Source organism: Pipistrellus hanaki (assembly GCF_964339955.1).
Source record: "Pipistrellus hanaki genome assembly, chromosome: 3".
Lineage (NCBI taxonomy): Eukaryota > Metazoa > Chordata > Mammalia > Chiroptera > Vespertilionidae > Pipistrellus > Pipistrellus hanaki.
The window spans coordinates 165574706-165589431 of record NC_140505.1 but is presented as its reverse complement, the minus strand read 5'-3'; the positions used below and the strand labels follow the sequence as shown (position 1 = coordinate 165589431).

General features: G+C 38.5%; 1 pseudogene across 1 annotated transcript; it reads left to right on the top strand.

The window, feature by feature from the left end:
* Positions 1-5470: 5470 nt before the first annotated feature.
* Positions 5471-11385, top strand: LOC311619754 (translation machinery-associated protein 7-like; annotated as a pseudogene). The gene is made up of 2 exons: positions 5471-5615; positions 11093-11385. The product of its transcript is annotated as a translation machinery-associated protein 7-like (transcript).
* Positions 11386-14726: the final 3341 nt, after the last annotated feature.

Below are 14726 nucleotides of genomic sequence, written 5' to 3'. Positions count from 1 at the left end.
TTTCCACGGGTGAAAGAACTGTAAACGCTATATTTACAAAGCAGGGAATATTTCAAGAAGACTTAGCTTGTTGTGTCTGTGGAATTCTAAATAATAATGCTTCTGGGTTAGAAGAAGACGGAGGATGACATCAGCTTTTACACTGCAGGAGCCCTTTGAAGCTCGCCTAAGCTTCTAATGCCATTAAACCTTATAAAGTCTTATTTATAATATACAAAGGAATGACCCCCTGCCTAGACAGCCAGATAATAGCAATCAAAAACAAGTGTATAACTCTCTATATTCACAAAAGACTGTTATTCTATTTTCTGTTTTGTCCCACAATTGGGTGAGAGCAGCATTCTTTTTGTCTCCATTTTACAGATGAGGAGACTGAGACTCAGGAAGATAAAGGGACTTGCCTAAGATAACATCAGTCAGGGGCACAGCTGGGAATTGAACGTGGGTCCTTCTCACTCCACATTCTGATGTTCTTTCCACTGCAACTTACTGGTAATCAGCAATCAGCCAGTTTGCCCTCACAGAGATGAGGGACCATGACCTGCACCCAAAGCTGCCATCAGTTATGCTGATCTTGGCCATGTCCTCACCCAATAGGAATAGTAACACCTGCTCACTGATGGTCAGGATGTTGTAAGAATATGATACCACTTTGTGAAGTGAAGGTGCTAGACAAGCACAATGCTCATCTACATTTACTTAGTATCATAGCCTAATCCAAAAAGCCGAGAAACCATCCATTTTTAGAGTTGATGATGAAATATTTTCCCCTTGAATCTACCTCTATCACATGGAGAAATAGGTCGGATTGCTAATGTGTTCCTCTTCTAGACCACTTTGCAACTGTAGTGACACATAAACCAGGCATTTAAAAAATTTTTTCTCAAAGCAGCAAAATAGGGAGCAGAGTGACTTCACGTTTCAGGAGCTGCAATGCTTTATCTGTGCAGAAGCATTTTGATCCATAAACTCTAGACTCATTTCCTGGCCTCGGACTGAATTGTTCTATGCATAAATAAAATAGGTTTGTGCAAGATCTGATCAAGATCTTTTTGAGCCTCTAGAGGTGATTACCGGGAACCTAGTTTTTAAAGCCTGCTTCTTGCTGTGAGCCTCGCTTTACTGCACCCCACCCCTAACTTCGGGGGCAAGAGAGCCTGAACTGACTCACCAACAAACAGCCAAAAGAGGAAAACCAGAGGCATAAGAAGTTGATCTCTTGGATAATGCAGCAGCAGGAAGAGGTCTCCTCTTCCTTCTCCCCTTGTGGCAGCTACAAGAAAGAAGGGAAGAGCGCCATCCCCCCACCCCAAAAACGATAAACAACCTAGGGTGTTTTCTGTAATATAGTTTTATTGATTTCAGAGAGGAAGGGAGAAGGATAGAGAGATAGAAACATCAATGATGAGAGAGAATCACTGATTGGCTGCCTCCTGCACACCCTCACTGAGTATTGAGCCTGTAGCCTAGGCATGTGCCCTTTACTAGAATCAAACTTGGGATCCTTCAGTCTGCAGGCCGACACTCTATCCACTGAGCCAAACTGGCTAGAGCCAAACAACCTAGTTTAAAACAATATATCAGTCTGTTGCATGCTTCAACAGGACTTGAATAGACATTTCTCTGAAGAAGATATGCAAATGACCAATAAGCACATGAAAAGATACTTTGCATCAATAATCAGGGAAATGTTTATTAAAACCACAATAAGATAGGACTTCATATCCACTCGGATGCCTATGATCAAAAACGTGCACAATAGTAAATGTTGACAAGAATGTGGAGACCCTTATACACTGCTGGTATAGATGATGGAAACAGTTTGACAATTCCTCAAAAAGAGAAGCATAAAACTCTCATGTAACCCAGCAATTCCACTCCTAAGTATATACCCAAAAGTACTGAAAATAGGAACACAAACGGAAGCTGGTGTTCTTTGCAGCACTATTCACAACAGCTAAAAAGTATGGTAAGCAAAAATGTGGTGTATGCATACAATGGAATATATTGTCAGCCATAAAAGAGACTGAATACATGCTACAACATGGTTAAACCATAAAAACATTATGCTGAGTGAAAGGAGCCAGACAAAAAAGAACAAATATTCTATGATTTCACTTATCTAAAATACCTAGAATAGGCAAATGCATAGAGGCACAAAGTAAATTGAGTTCATCAGGCATTGGGGGTCAGAGGGAATGGGGAGTTTTTGTTTAATCAGTACAGTTTCTGTTTGGGTGATGAAAAAGTTTTGGAAATACCGTAAATAATAGTGATTACTGCACAACATTTTAAATGTAATTAAGGCTACTGAATTAAACACTCAAAAAGGGTTAAAATGGCAAAAGTTTATATGTATTTTACCATAGTGAGAAGAAAAGAAGAAGAAGAAGAAGAAGAAGAAGAAGAAGAAGAACAACAACAACAACAACAACAACAACAACAACAACAACAGAAGCCCTAGCTAGCTGGTTTGGCTCAGTGGATAGACTGTCAACCTGCAGATTGAAGGGTCCTGGGTTCAATTCCAGTCAAGGGCACATGCCTAGGTTGCGGGCTCAATACTCAGTAGGGGTGTGCAGGAGACTGCCAATCAATGATTCTCTCTCATCATTGATGTTTCTATCTTTCTCTCCCTCTCCTGTCCTCTCTGAAATCAGTAAAAATATATTTTTCAAAAAAGAAAGAAAGAACAGAAGAGGTCAGAGCTTGCCGTCAGATGTCTAAGACCAGGGCAGAAGAAAGCACCATGTGGTGGGACACAGAGGCACAGCCAGGTTGGGAGGGACAGGTGTCCCCTCAGGTCCTGTTTCCTGATGTGTGCAGAAGATAACCTCCACAGCTGGCTGCAGGCCCTGTGCAGGGAGCTGCAGATGGGCAGATAACCATGGAGCTTACAGAGAACTATCAACACCAGTGGAGCATCAGGATGAAGCCTTATTAACAGGGCCCAAAGGAAGGTAGGAAGATGTCACCCTGTGGGTTCCTCACCCCATGCCTGACTCAGTCTCAGGAGGAAGATGGAGGGAGGTGAAAGACAACAAGTAATGCCAGGGCCCCTTCCCTCTGGACTCCTGGAACTGCCGCTCTAACCTTAACTGGAGGGAGGAGGAGGAGAGCTTTGAATTAACTGTAATATAGGTGTTTTTAGATGGAGAGCCTAGGGCTCAAATTGAAACAAGACTATTGTGAATAACCCAAAGTGACCAAAATATAAGGAACCATACTGAAATAGCATTAAGGAAGCTGGATCTCAGGAGGAAATGGTGGTTTGGCAAAATTAGTAGAAGTTATTAGACAAGTAAATCACATTTATATTACAATGAGGTGAGTCGATTTAATACATAAGTTACATATTGTGGGAGATGTTTGCCAGTGCACCCCAGTATCCATTCTCCCTACTCCTTCATAGTAAGAGGATGTGCAGTTCTAAGCTTAGCAAATATGCCCTCAGAACAAAGAATACATGCTCTAATCCTCCACTGAAGTTAGGTTTGAATATGTACCTAAATTCTGGACAATAGAATAAACATGGAAATATGTGACAGTTTTGGGAGATCAACCTTTTTTATTTTTCTTGTTTCAATTTATCTTTATCGTCAAAAGTATTACAGATGCCCCTCTTATCTCCTTCCTCCTCCCCTGCCCTGTTAACTCCTCCACCCTCTATCTTACCCTCCACAAGCCTTCCCTACATCATGGGCTATGTATATATGCATGTAAGTTCATTGTTTAATCTCTTCCTGCTTCCCTCTGAAATATATCAGTTTGTTGCATGTTTCAATGGGAGATAACCCTTTAAAGTCCATTCCCTTGTCACTTTCTTTTTCAAGCATTCTTATGATATCCATTTGATGACTGGAGCTATAGCTAACATTCTAGAGATCATGAGGATAATGGCCACAGACTCAAAATGGCAGAGGAGTAAACTGTAAGGATTCTGGATTCCTGGGAACTTTGTGGAATACAACCAGTACACCAGCCTGGACATCCTAGCTTTTACATTAAGGGAGGGGGGATGGGGGGGGGAGAGAAGAGTATATTTTTATAGCCACTACTATTTTAGGCCTCTGAACTCACAGCTGAACTTAATTTATATGAAACATGCAAAATAGTCTAAGTTCAAATGTAGAAAAAATAAAAACTATATCATACCTCTTGCCCTGACCAGGTTGGGCATTGTCCCATGCACTGAGAGGTTGCTGGTTCACTTCCTAGTCAGGGTACCTGCCCAGGTTGCAGGCTCCATCCCCAGTGGGATGCGTGCAGGAGGCAGCCAATCATTGTTGTGCTCTCACATAGATGTTTCTCTCTTCTCCCTTCCTTTCTCTCTAGAGATCAATAAACCATTCTTAAAAAGAAAAAAAAAAGAAAAAAAAGGCAAATGATACCTCTTTACTTTAATTTAGTCAACATACCACAGATAGTAAGAAACAACATTTATGGAGACCTTATGCAAAGAATTTTACCAAGAGCTTCATAAGCTGAAATTTTAAGATGTTAAATAACTTGTCCAAGGTCACACAGTATCTGCAGAGCCATGATAGAAATACAGTCTGTTACTCCAGAGCCATGCTCTTAACCAGTTTACATCACACTGGCCTAAAAATTACTCTGGAAAAAATCTATTTTTGTAGAGATCTGGAATACTATTGAACTGCAATAAAATTTCTTAAAATTGTCATAATGTGTAAAAAATGAATTTGTTGGCATTTGGTATAGATAATATTTGGTCATTAATAAAATAACAAAAAGTTATAGGATTTGTTATCTTGGCCACTGTAACTCATATTATAGTCTACAATACTGTTGTTTCAATAAAATGTAATTAATCCTCAATTTGCCTGTAAATTGAGTAATGCTATACTATAATGTGAACCCAGATATATGTTGGAAAACAGCCACCAAAAGATGAATAACATTGAAAAAAAATACTGTGACAACAAACCTACAATTCTGGCCAAATAAAGAACAGAGTTGCTATTTGTGATAAATCCAATAATGCAGATTATCTGAGCTTATTTGTATTGTTATTGTAGAAAGTAGAATTGCTCTGAGAATATACTCAATAAAAGGTTTTTCAACTTAAATGCCTTTTATAAATAGGCTAAAATAAGCATTAAAATAAGACAGTTACCTTTCATGACCAATTAGTTTGCATACACTGATTAAATATGTCTGAGAGAGTAGTGAATATAATTCACTGGCGTTGCTTCAGTAAATGGTACTTAGGAATATTCATCAGAGAACTAATAATAATCCCTTATACTGAGTCCATGCACACAAATTGACACATTGTAGATATTTAATAAATATTTGCTAAATGAAAGAATAGATGTATCAAAGTGGATTGATGTATCAGGGTTGAATGGATGAATAGATGGAAACTGAATAAATTAATATGAATAGTGATTTACTGGTTTCAAAAAAAATTTTCACATTTGACCCTATAAAGCATCTTGTGAGCAAGATGGCTGAAAAAGACATCGCTCACTTGTATCTCCCGCTCCACAACAATCTGGCATACATCCATGGGCAACGCCTTTGTGGGAGCTGTAGGATCCAGCACCATATGCCATGGGCCTCTGGACGAGTCTCACCCACCCATGCATCAGGTAATAGGCATACATACCTTGGCTGTGGACCCTGCAGTGGCCCATAAACTGGCTCCAGACCTTCTCAACCATAGTCCAGGTGTCCCTGGAGAACAGTATTAGACAATCACTCACAGATGAGCGAGCCCTTGTGGAATTTGAAATATGTATCACAGAAATTTTAGCACACTATTGGAGAAAAAATACAAGTTTTGGTGCATTGGAGAGGATAAGAGGACATTTTTACTTCACCCACATCTGCTGTCTCCACAGCGCCCTTCCTTATTGTGGGGAAAGAGTGTATGAATGAGCACCTGACTTCCAGAGATGTGCAAGAGTAGCTAAGAGGCCCATTTCTCTCTTGCCTCCCTAAAGAGTACTTGAGTTGTAATCTGCATGCCTGGAAAGGAGAGAGGAGGCTTGGAGAGTGGCAGACAGGAAACTAGCAGGGCATTCAAGAGATGTTAATCCTACTAACTGTGCTGTGGATTCATCAAGAAGCCTGCCCAAGAGCCACAAGAGTACCTTGCCCATAGGATCACCCCAATTGGCCAAGAGACACCCCCAAGGCTCCACACACACTTCACCCTGTGGCTGGTTCCCTGTGCACACTCCTGATGGCAGCAAACATAAGCTTTGGAAGATAACTTAGTAAGTATGCACTGACAGAAACCTCAAAATGTGGGCCAGAGAGAAAGACCACAAACTTTAGTTTTAGTATTGTCCTTGGGAAACCAAAAGAAATGCTGTCATATAAACAACCTAACTTTACAACTCAAGGAACTAAAAAAGAACTAAGCCCAAAGTTAGCAAAAGGAATAAAACAATAAGGATCAGAGTAGAAATAAATTATTTAGAGTACAGAAAAACAATGAAAATGATCAATGAAACAAAAAGCTGATTTTCTTTGAAAGGATTTTTTCTTTATAACAAACTGGCCCTGGCTGGGCAGCTCAGTTGATTAGAGCAGTGGTCAATAAACTCATTAGTTAACAGAGCCAAATATCAACAGTACAATGATTGAAATTTCTTTTGAGAGCCAAATTTTTTAAACTTAAACATCTTCTAACGCCACTTCTTCAAAATAGACTCACCCAGGCTGTGGTATTTTGTGGAAGAGCCACATTCAAAGGACCAAAGAGCCGCATGTGGCTCGCGAGCCACAGTTTGCTGACCATGGGTTTAGAGCATCATCCAAATACATCAAGGCTGCAGGTTTGATCCCTGGTTAGAGCACATACACGAATCAACCAAATTCATAACTAAGTGCAGCAACAAAGCAATGTTTCTTTCTTTCTTTCCCTCTCTCTCTCTCTTAAAAAAAAAAAAGACAAGCTCTTAAAAAAAGACAAGCTTAAGAAAATAAGAGAGAAGACAAAAAATAAGGCAAAAGATTTTACAACTGATACTATAGAAATACAAAGGGTCATTAGAGATTGCTATGAGCAATTATATACCAATAAATTAGATAATCTAAAAAGAAACTGATAAATTCCTAGAAAAATACAACCTACCAAGCTTAATTTTGAAAAATAGAAAATTGGAACAGACTAATAATGACTAAGAAGACTGAATCAGTACTCAAAAACTTTCCAACAAAAAATAGCCTAGGGTGAGATGGTGAATCCTACCAAATGTTTAAAGAAGAATTAATGCCAATCCTTCTCAAACTCCTTCCAAAAAATGAAGAAATGAAAAACTCCAGATTCATTTTACAAAGCCAGCATTACCCTGGTGCCAAAGCCAGATATGAACAGGAAAAGAAAACCACAGGCCCAAATCCAGCTGAATATACACAAAAAAATCCTCAACAAAATATTATCTAACTGAATTTTAATAGCTTATTAAAAGGATTACACACTATAATCAAATTGGATTTATCACTGTGATGCAAGGATGGTTCAACATATGCAAATCAATAAATGTGATAAACCACAGTAATAAAAAAGAAAAATCATATGATCATCTTTGTAGATGCAGAAATAGAATTTGATAAAATAGAACATCCCTTCATGATAAGAATGTTCAGTAATTTGGGTTTAGAAAGAATGTACTTCAACCTAATAAAGGCCATATATGACAACTGACATATATTCCATGGTGAAAGTTGAAAGCTTTTTCTCTAAGATCAGGAGTAAAACAAGGGTTATCACTCTCACCACTCTTATTCAACACTAGAAGCCCGGTGCACAAAATTTGTGCACAGGGAGAATGTGTCCCACAGCCCACTCCAATCTGGGAGCCTGAACCCACTCCAATCTGGGACTGCTCGAGGGATGTCCAACTAAATGAGCAGTCAGACATCCCTCTCAAAATCCAGGACTGCTGGCTCCCAACGGTTTACCTGCCTGCCTGCCTGATTGCCCCCTAACCACTACCCTGCCAGTTTGATCAATGCCTAACTGCTCTCCTGCCAGCCCAATTGCCCCTAACTGCCCCCTCCTGCAGGCCTGATTCCCCCCAACTGCCCTCCCCTGCTGGCCCAGTCACCCCCAACTGCCTTCCCCTGAAGGCCTGGCCCCCCCCAACTGCCCTCACCTACAGGCCTGGTCCCCCCCCCCCCCCAACTGTCTTCCCCTGCATTCCTGGTTGTCCCCAACTGCCCTCCCTTGCTGGCCATCTTGTGTCCACATGGGGGTGGCCATCTTGGTTGTTGGGAGTGATGGTCAACTTGCATATTATCTCTTTATTAGATAGGATAGTATACTAGAAGTCCTAACCAGATAAATGAGCAAGAAAAAGAAATAAAAGGCATTCAAATTAGACAGGAAGAAAGTAAAATTAACTCTGCTGCAGATGATATGATCTTCTATACAAAAAATCCTAATGACTCCTCCAAAAAACTATTAGAATTAATCAACAAATTCACCTATTAAATACTGCTAATCACTCCTTTAATTACACCTCTCTCCTGGCTTTTGGGCTGTCATGTATGTCTGGTTTTCCCTTTCTCTCTATTTCTGGTACTTATTCTCCTTATCTGATTCCTACTTATTGAAGTTAACACTCCCTAGGATTTTTTTTTCTTGGATTTTTTTTTCTCATCCACATTCTCTAACTACACAATCATCATTCTCAAAATTTTAAAATCATATATATCATATATTTGGAGCAGACAACATAAATTTGCAGTATTAATAAGCACAATACAGTACATTAAATGTAATTCATCTTATAATTTTATTAACATTTTATTTTCTTTAGCTTACTTTATTATATAGTGTACAATACATTATAATATAAAATGTGTGTCAATTGGCTGTTTATGTTATTGGGAAAGCTTACAGTCAACAGTAGGCTATTAATAGTTAAGTGTTGCAAAAGTTAAAAGTCGCATGTGGATTTTTTAACTGCATGGGAGGTTGCTTATACTTATCTGTAAAATGAGAAAGACCAAAGATTATATTTAGGGACCTTTCAGAAATATTATTTGATGCCTCTATACTTGACTTGGAAAGCACTCTATTTATTTCATGCATTTTTCTAGGTACTTGTACCACCTCAAAACCACATTTTAATTATAACATGGAATAAGGTTTGAAGCCATGCCTTACAGATTTTTTGATTTATTATATATTTATTTTAAAATGTTTTGTGTAATTGTCCAGTATATCTTTACCTATTCATCAAGGTTTCAGGGGCAGAAGAGAAGATGAATAGATTGCTTTTACTAAAGTTGAAATGACCAGCTCTGAATTCCAGCAAATACAGCAGAAGAAACACCATTTTCCCTCCAAGTCCAGCAGAGAATTATTTGCTTTCTTGTGATGGTTAATTTTATGTCTCCACTTAGCTAGGGCACAGTGCCCAAATACTTGGCCAAACATGTTTAGATGTTGACAGATTGACATTTAGGCTTTGAAAAAAGCAGATTATTCTTATAACATGGGTGGGTCTCACCAATCAGTTGAAGACCTTAAAAAAAAAGACTGAGGAAAAGGAAATTCTGCCTTTGGACTTGAGCTGAAATATCAACATCAACTCCTCCCTGTGTCTACACACTTGCCTACCCTGCAAATCTTGGACTTGCCTGTCGCTATTGCTGGCCTTAAAGATGGAAGGAAGAAGATCATGAGCCAATGAACAAATGTGCGCAGCCTCTAGAAGCTGGAAAAAGACTATGACCCTCAGCTAAAACATTAGTCTTGAGGGAAAAGAGATTTATCTGACCTTTGGTGTGATTTTCAGGAATGTATTGTGAACACAAATAAGGACTGCCTGTACTGTTATATAAAATGGAAACAGCAAACTAGCGATTGAGTGGACTCTGAGATGTACCCTGCAACCACCCACTGGAACCGGTACAAGTCAAATAATGATCCCAATGGAACTTGGGAAAGAGCACTAAGTGGAATTTAATATTGTTCTCTGACTTATCTTTGTTTATAGAGAGTTAATTGTTTTTCCTCAATCCTGTGACAAAAAGAACTGGAGGAGACAAGAAGAGCAAGAGCAATTTGGGTCTCAGTGAATTCTCAATAAGTGACTGTTGTACTGCAATATATATCCATCCTTTTGGTTCTGCTTCTCTCAAGAACCCAACTATAATAACTTCTTAGACACAGAAGAAAAGAGTAGCCCCATACCATACTGCTCTTACCCCCTGTCCTGTGATCCAAGAAGGGCTAGCCTTGGCCAGAGGGCTCGTCCACTCAAAGAGTGAAAATAAATGGGATTTGCAAACTTTAAAGCAGCATGTGCATGCATGCTAACATAACAATTAGTGTCATCACTATCATAATTTTAGAAATTCCATTTGAAACACCAGATACAAGTATGTATGCTCAGTATTATATAATGTGAAAGGCTGGAATCTCTAAGAGAAGGCAGACCACACAGGCAGGGTGATATTTTGCTCTGCTTCCACAACCCACCAGCCCAGCCACACATCAGATTATTAAAATCATTCCTGGGAAAGAACAGAATTCGTTGATTATGCATTCATCCCACATAGCTCTTGGCTTTAGCAAGTTTCTACACCTCCAGAGACCTCTCATATTCCTTTTCATCTACATTATCCAGAAAAGAAAAAAGTCAGTTGTCATAGGGAGTGATCTTTTTAGCACTTTCCAATCAAAACCAGCCTTTGCTGACTTCCTAGAATAAATCCTGTCCTAGTCTCCGAAAACCTCTGGTGCCTTTTTAGTGCACTAGCTCCACCTAGTGATTGCTGAGGAGAATGCACCCAAATTTTGGATCAAGTTTACAAAATTGACAGCTAAATCTCAGACAATGTATTCAATGGCCAGACGAAGATTTTCATGCCAGAGACTTTCAGGGAACACTGTTCATTGCTCATTTAGGAGTACTTAGCATAAGGGTAATAATATGAACACTGAATTTGGTCATCTCTGAGTTCAAATACCTGCTCTATTTCTTACCACTTTTTCCTGTGTGACTTTGGACAAGTCATTTGCCTTACTTAAGCTTTTTTTTTTTTTTTTTTTTTTTTTTTTTTCGTAAAAATAAGTAATTCTTGATCATTTCTGGCTGAGAAGGTGGCAAGAAAAAGCCCCTGAAGCAGCCCAAGAAGCAGGCCAAGGAGATGAACAAGGAAGACAAGGCATTCAAGCAGAGGCAGAAAGATGAGAAGAAACTCCAGGAGCTGAAAGCGAAAGCCGAGAGGAAGGGCCCCCTGGCCACAGGTGAATTAAGAAATCTGGCAAAAAGTGAACTGTTCCTTGTGCCTGGGGCAATGGTGATCCTTAATTCCATTCCTGTTTTAACATCAGGATTCCCTGTCATCACATCTCCTGACACCTATAGCTAAAATGAAGTATTGTCTTGGAGGCTGTGGAACATTTAAGAATAAACTTTTGTAAAATAATAATAATAATAATAATAATAATAATCATGCATTGGCTCATCTCTTAAGCTTTTCTCATTCTGCCATTTCATCCTTAGCTGTGTGGTCTGAGTAAACCCAGCTCAGAATCCTGTCAAAGTGTGTTCTTCAGGATATTCTGTACCACCTGGAATTAAGACAATTTTCTTGAAAAAAAATTAATTCTTATTTAAGCTTTGTTTTAATTTGTTGTTGTTAACCCCCACCCATGGATATTTTTTCCACTGATTTTTAGAGAAAGTGGAAAGAAGAGAAGAAACATCTATGTGTGCCGAGAACCAATTCCAGCATATAATAATTACAAGAGTTCCGTCAAAAGATTGATGGGACTTGGGGGACTCAACAGGGTTGAGTCATATGTAGTTTACCTGTTGGAAATGGCTAAAAGGCACTTCCCCCAAACCTGAATAGGATGGCTGTCTGCTGCCAGACAACTCAGGGCATTTTTTCGCCTCCTGTTGGCCAAACACCTGAACAGCTGTAGGTTATTCCCCAAAATGACAATAACCTTTGATACCTTACCCTTTGAAGTATATATTTCCACCTTGCCTTGGGACAAATTGTGTTTTAAAGCACGGGTCCTGAGACTAGGAGAGTCTTCAGTTCCCTTTAGCTGAAGCTCCTCTGGCCCCCAAAGCCTTCCAAAAATATATTTTGTCCTTAGACTCTTTAATCATCTATGCACAGCGCCTTTCTCCAGAATGCTGAACCCTTTGTAAGGCTGGGGGGAAAAACTTGGCATTATGGTACCCTAACGAGGGACATCAACAATTGGTTGCCTCCCACATGTGCCCTAACTGGGGGACACCTGTAATACTTGCAACAATAAAGATATTTTTTTTAATAGAAATGCCATACAATCCAGCAAATCCCATTTCTGGATATTAATCCAAAGAAAATAAAAACACTAATTCAAAAAGATATATGCAACCCTATGTTCATCACAGCATTACTTAGAATAGCCAAACTATCAAAGCAACCTAAGTTAATTGACAAATGAATGGTTAAAGATGTATTACAGCCTGGCTGGCATAGCTCAGTGGTAAGAGTCGACCTATGAACCAGGAGGTCACAGTTTCATTCCTTGTCAAGGCACACACCCAGATTACGGGCTCAGTCTCCAGTGGGGGCCATACAGGAGGCAGCCGATCAATGAATCTCTCTCATCATTGATGTTTCTATCCCTCTCCCTTCCTCTCTGAAATCAATAAAAATATTTTTTAAATAAAAATAAGAAAGATGTGTTACATGTATACAATGGAACATTACTTAGTCATGAAAAAAAAAACGTAAAATCAAAAAAATAAAGAATGAAATCTTGCTATTTGTGACAAAATGGATGGACCTCAGGGGTGTTATGCTAAGTAAAATAAGTAAGACAAATACCATATTATTTCAGTTATATGTAAAATAAAAACAATTAAACTAAACAAAACAGAAACAGACTCATAGATACATGGTTGCCAGAGGGGAATGGAGGTGAGGGGCTGGGTGAAAAAGTAAAGGGGATTAAAAGGTATAAAATTCCAGTTATAAAATAAAATAAAATAGCCACAGGAATGTAATGTACAGGACAGGGAATATAGCCAATAATATTGTAATAACTCTGTACGCTTGACAGATGGATACTAGATTTATCACGGTGATCACTTCATACGGTACATAAATGTCTAATCATGTTGTATACTTGAAACTAACATGATATTGTATCTAAACTATGCTCTAATAAGAAGAAGAAGAAATCATAGTTATTTCTTTTATTAGCTATATGGAGGACTTCCATAGAATATCCATTTTTCTATGGGTTGTTACTCCCTACTCTTCTAACTGAACTAAACAAGAGATCACGATCAATTTTTAAATACTTACATTAGCACAGTTTGGGTCTGATAGATGCAGATTTCCCTACAGGAATTATTCATTCTATATGATGATGATGATGCCTAGAAAAATATTCTAATGATTCAAAAAAGACACTAAATTTTTTATTTTCTTTGCTACTAGAATGGAAGTTTGAAGTTCATTCTTTGATTGACAAACTTTTCAATTATCTCTATCCATTCTCAAAATAAATCTTCAACACTATAATTCTGGAGCTGTCTCAAAGAAAAAAAAACTTCTTAATAAATGGGGAGGATTTTTTAAAGCACAACTATTTGTGGTTAATTGGCCATAACATACCTTTGTTCAATTTCATAACCAAGGCTTACTTCCAGAATCCCTTACTTTGCAAATAGCATTGTTAAACAGAAGGACCCAGCCTTGCTTCCTGCTCAGTTCTTGCTTTTCTTTGGTTCCTTATAAGTACATATTATACTATATCTGCTCTCATTTTTCTCTATCCTAGGTGCTAGGTATTTTTTCCAACCAAGATTTCTCTGGGACTCAGACAAGCAAGCCATGGAATTTACAAACTCGTTTCAACTGAATCCATTAAACTTACGAGACCACATACAACTCAGCCTCAGTTTCTACATCTGAAAAATGAGGATATGTAACCATCTAACCCTGCTGAGTTATAGTAAGTAAAAGGTCTTTATAAATTATAAGGTACAAATACAAAATTAGTGCTTCTGGCCTAGGCTGGAATCACTAATTCCTTCAGATGCGTTCCCAATCTTTCAAGTATGAAACTTTTTATATATCAGTTATTGTACATTTTAAAATATATTTTTATTGATTTCTGAGAATAAGGAAGAGGGAAAGAGAGATAGAAACATCAATGATGGGAAAGAATCACTGATCAGCTATCTCCTGCATGTCCCACTCTAGGGATCATGCCCACAACCTAGGCATGTACCCTGACTGGGAATCGAACTGTGACTTCTGGTTCAAAGGTCGATATTCAACCACTAAGCTGCACCAGCTGGGCAGTTATAGTATTTTTACTATCTATTAGTTAAGAAAATACAAATTTTCATTTGGATTTCAAGTCCTTTACAGTAATTTCAAGGCCTTCTAGAGGGACATTGTCAGATGTTAAGAACCACTGCCTAGAGCAATCGGTGAACCAAAGGTGACTGCAACACATTGGGCTGCTTTATTCCTTTATTATAAACCAACTACTTTCCTTTCCTAAATGTCCTCTACTTCTTGCTCTTACTCATTTTCACCTTTATTCTCTGTTAAGCCCATCTGTCATTACTTTCATCACTAGTAACTATAAATTCTTAACAATTACTCATAGGTAAACCTATATAGGCACATACCTTAATAGAAGAAAATAAAATTGTTACCATACACAAGAATGGAAAGATTTGAGTCCAAAGTATCGGTAAAAATATATA